Here is a 5,532-nt window from a genome sequence, read left to right as displayed (position 1 = left end):
TATATAAATTAATACATATATTTATACAAAAATACATAATAAATAATTTAGTTACCGATTTTTAGTGTAGATAATATACGCATAATATAATATTTTTGTACATAAAAAAATCAGTCATTTTATTTCTAACTTATTAAATCTTTTCAAAAAAAGGATATTTTTTTTTTCTTCTCAATATTCCTTTATCTACTTTAGCTTCACTTTTTGGTGTTTTATCAGGGTGTCTCCTTTATTAACAATAAGTCATGCACTAAACTAGATTAGTGGCATATCCACATTCCACATAATAAAGTTTTAAAGATGTTATTAAAGAGAATTGTTAAAATTTATAAAACCACCATTAAAAAGCTATAAAATTTTTATTTTTTAATAAGAATATTTTACAATTAAGGATCTGAACAAGTGCTCTTAGCACTTCTTAACAAAAAGTTTTAATGTATACCTAGTGTGAACAAGACAATCTTTGGTTTAAAAAAAAAAAAGAAAAAGAAAATTATCTTTATTAACTATTATTGAGTTAGTCACCTACTTTGGTAAAGGTATGCTTTAAGTTAATGGAGATAGATTCTTCCAAACAATCAAACATAGCAAAGAGAATAATATTATTTCAATACTAAATTAGTACGGTTTTTAATATAGATATTATAACAACTAAAGACACAGAATCATGATTTTGCTTGCCACTATCATTATATTATAAGATTATTGAAAATTATTTATGAAAAAAAAGTATAGAATATTTAATCGAATGATAATGCACTTTGTTTTCTTGATTGCAAAGTGTTGAACCTAATTAGGGGCCAATCAACAGCACGTGAAACTTCTTCATGCTACAAGATCAAAATTAAAGTAATACTAAAAAGGAAAAGCTATACAATTTACATTTTACAAATACAAGTTGATCTAAGTACAATATATTTGTTAAAAGTCTCCACCCTTTGCAAGCATTGCAAAGTTAAAAACTTGCATGTCTTTAAAATTGAGTCTATTTTGTGATTTTGGTCTACACGTTATCTTTCACTCCACCCAATGCATCTTCTGTTTAGTATCTTTTTGTTCCCACCAAAACTGCATAATAACTTTTTGAATCTCTTCTAGTAGAGTGTCTGGTAGTTTGAAACAGCTTAAGGTGTAAATCGAAATCGCTGTTATGATAGCTTTAATTAAGATTTTTCTGCCAGCAAAAGACGAGAGATCTTTTTCATAGCTGGAGTTTCTGGTTTATCTTGTCTTTGATATAGTTATAAGTAACTCTTTTTGACCTCTGAATCACTGCTGGGAGTCCCAGATACTTGTTCTGATTCCCCATATGAGGCACTAGGAGAATATTAGCTAGGTGATCTCGAGTAGGTTCCGTGGTATTCCTACTAAAGAACACAGATGATTTATTCAGGTTCAACACTTGGCCGCTTACTTCCTCATATGTCTTCAGTATTCTGATAAGACTGTGATGACAATCTTCCTCAGAGGCTCGGCAGAAAAGGATGGAATCATCTGCAAAAAATAGATAACTGAGTCTTGGGCAGCTGTGATTTAGTCTCAATCCAGAAAATTTGTCTCTATTCTCCTCTGTGAAGCAGATGGGATAATCCCTCTACACAAAAAAGGAATAGATATGGGGAGAGGGGTCGCCTTGTCGCAATCCCCTACATGGTTTGAAAAAACCATGAGGTTGTCCATCCACAGTAATAGGGTAAGAAACCGTCATCACACATTCCTTGATCCAGTTAATCCATTTGTTGCAAAATCCAAATTTTCTCATTATCTCCCAGAGAAAAGACCATTCAACCCTGTCATACGCTTTACTCATATCCAGTTTCAGAGCCAAATCATACTAACCAAATCTCTTATTCTTTAAAAAGTGCATAAATTCATGTGCTATCAAAACGTTATCACTAATCAAACGACCATTGATAAAAGCACTTTGGGAATCACTACTAACTCTGTTCATGACCAACTGTAGTCTGTGCACCAGAATTTTAGAAATAATTTTGTAGAGAACACTACTAAGACTTATGGGCCTAATATGTGTCATAGAGGTAGCATTTTCAATCTTCGGAATAAGACAGATATTTGTATGATTAAAAGCTTTTAAAAGTTTACCTCCAGCAAAGAAGCTCTTGACCGCTTGTACCACATTCTCCTTAATTGTTTCTCAGAAGAAGTAAAAAAACTTGGCCGTGAAACCATCATCACCAGGGCTGAGAATGGGTTTATAGAAAAGTAGCAGCTTTAACCTCTTGTTCTGTGACTGGTCTGGTTAACATACGGTTGGTGGTAGCATTGATCTTAGGTAGAATATCACAAATTTCTTCTGTGAGGTCCGTCGGTTCACTGGTTGAGAATAGCTTTGTGAAATAATTCTGAACAATAGAAGCTATTCCCTCTGTATCCGTTGCTATATGCCCTTCTTCATCCTCTAATATATGGATCTTATTCTTACAATTCCTTGTCTTGAACTTAGAATGAAAGAATTTAGTGTTACGGTCCCCCCAGTTAATCCATTGAACTCTTGATTTCTCTTTCCAGTACCTCTCTTCCATTTCTAATTCATCTTCTATTTCTGCCTCCAAACACTGGATTGTCACCGGATTGGCTTGATCAACTTTTTCTTTCTCGTTTTCTAATCGGCCCTTTAACTCAGAGATTCTACTTTGGAAATTGGAGTTAGAGTGTTGTTGTCACACCACCAATTTGTGTCTGCATAGCTTGAGTTTTCTAGCTATTCTAAACATGGAAGACCCTATATTTATATGTTTCCAACAGCTCTTTATCAAATTCACCACTTCAAATTTCTCGCACTACCTTTTCTAAAACCGGAATCTCCTCTTTGCTCTTCTTTCAAGTCTCATTGTGCTAAGGAGCAATGGCCTATGATCAGACCCAATATCATTCAAATGAGTGACATAAGTATTGGGAAATTCTTCTCTCCAATCTTTAGAGACCAACACTTTGTCAAGTCTTTTTCGAATCAAGTTACCAGCAAATTGTCTATTACACCAAGTGAACTTCTCCCCCTCATAACCCAAATCCAATAGTCTACCCTCATTAATAAAGTCATTAAATGCTTGGATAGATGTATTCAATTTAGGTCTACCTCATTCCTTTTCATGGTTAGCTAGGATAGTATTATAATCACCAAGAACTATAATATTGTCCCTGCTGTTTTCCATGACTTGCAGTAGTTGACGAGATTGTTCCTCTCTTCTTCGCTCTTCCATGCTTAAGTATACTCCTATAGCCTCCCATTGCTGTCCACCTTATTGACTCTTATAAGAGAAATGAATAAAGAAGCTCTCTTGACGTAAAATATGCACCTCTACCCCTTCTTTTCATGCTACCACCAGTCCACCCGAGAGGCCATTAGAATCCAAAATGCTAAAGGCAGGGTTCGAACCCCTTCCTTTCATTAATGGAGGCGCCATCTATAGCCACTAGGCTACTGTGCAAAGCAAGGGTTGAGGCTTTTAACAAGACCTCATTCGTTAATCTACAAGGTCCTAAAAAGCAAAAACTTTAGATTTTTCACATTTTTGAATGCTGAGACAGGATCAAAACCCTCTTGGGGATGGCGTAGCATCATAAAAAGCAGAAAGGTGTTGGAAAAAGAAATTCTCTGAGGAGTTGAAAATGGCAGATCAATCAGAATTAAGGAAGATTCTTGGGTCATGAACTTTGTTGCTATTACTCCTAATCCTACCCCCAATCTCAAATCATGCTCCAAAATGGGTGTTTGAACTAATTCAATCAAATGGCCAGTGGAATCAACAAAAAAATAACAGAGACATTCAGCCCAACAATAGCAACAGCCATTGCTTTTCAATTCAATCATCCGCTGCTTGAGTTTCTCCCGGAACAATGCCACTCGAAACCCTTTGGTCTAGCATTTGAAATTCGAAAAGCTAACAAAAAATTAGAAGCTTTTTTTGGAAATTACTACACAATGCCTTACCGGTAAAGCTCAAAATTAGTGTCAAAATTGAAACAGTGAATTCAACCTGTCCTTGGTGTGGTTCGGCAGAAGAGTCAGTCCACCATTGTTTGTGGTATTACACTGATTCGTTGGAAGTTTGGCACTTAGTGGATTTCCCCATTCCAAACCCAGATGAACACCCTTGGCGATGTTGGAAAGAAATTACAGAAAAAATGGAAGCTTTCAGTGACAAATCAGATCGAGTAGAGCTAGCGACAAACCTTCTATGGCAGCTTTGGAAGGCCAAGAATAGCTTCATCTTCGATAGGTACAGGAAGCCTCCATCCCTTTGTGTTGAAGAAGCCCGTGCTATGCAACAAGAACGGAAGGGGATGATCTAACCTTACCAATTCTTCATACTTCTTCAAGTAATAAACTTTAAATAAATTATGTTGGTGGAACTTTTCCATATTTACCCCTTGGTGCATGTAAGTCCTTAATGGACCTTTTTCTAGTAATGAAATTACTATCTTAGACACAAAAAAAAAGTACAATATATTTGTTGAGTAAATGGTCAAATTAGTCTTTAAAAGATCATTCGTTCTCTAAATTAGTTCTCGAAATTTTTTTTAATAAATTCGTCATTTAAAGATTTAAAATTAGTTATGTTAGTCCTTCCGTCACTTCCATTGTTAATAGCATAAGAGTTTGTTGATGTGATACGTTAAATAACATCATAATACACACCTAATAATTCTAATTGACTGTTAACATAATTAGTTTATGAAATTAGATCAAATCAATCCCAAATTGAGAGATTCTAATGTCTCAAATTTTTCCTTCAATTAGGTTTTGATTTGATATAATTTCATAAATTTATTATGTTAATCGTCAACTAATACTCTTAAGTATGTATTGGAATGTGACTTAACGTATCACATTAGAAAATTTTGACACTATCAATAAAGAAAATGACGAAAGAACTAACATGACTAATTAAAAATTTTTGAAGGATAAATTTGATTTAAAAAATTTTTTGAAGACGAATTTAAAAAATAAATAATTTTTTAAGAATTAATTTGACCATTTATTCTTTATTTGTTATTTACCCTCTAAGTATAAAATAATTTAAATTTACTTTATAATGCTTTTTGTACCAATCATTATATGCATATATTATTATTTTATTCTTATTCAAGATCATGCTTAAATTGTTGAATGAATTTTTTTTTTTTAAAGTTAGGAGTGAGACTCGAATTCAAAATTTTTAAATGAGGATAAAAAAACTATATTATTTAAGTTATAATTCGTTGGCAATTTTTGAATTAACTTACAGACAAAAGTAATTATTAAGCAAATTATAATATATACTAATAACATACATGTCTATAATAAAAACACATATTAATGTTATTTGCACACTCCAAGTTAATGTTTATTTGAGACATCACATAAATTTAAAGATAAATAAATACATGATAACAAGTGCAAAATTATAGATTTTTATAGCAACAAATGCCTTAAGAACACTAATTAAAATAAACTATTTATGTAACGGTTTTTTTAGTACATATACATTTTTATATAATAATTTAAAAAAATTAAATTTTTACTTTTTT

The sequence above is a fragment of the Arachis ipaensis genome, chromosome B06 (genome assembly GCF_000816755.2).
Source record: "Arachis ipaensis cultivar K30076 chromosome B06, Araip1.1, whole genome shotgun sequence".
In the NCBI taxonomy this organism is placed as follows: Eukaryota; Viridiplantae; Streptophyta; class Magnoliopsida; order Fabales; family Fabaceae; genus Arachis; species Arachis ipaensis.
This window is presented reverse-complemented; position numbering follows the sequence as displayed.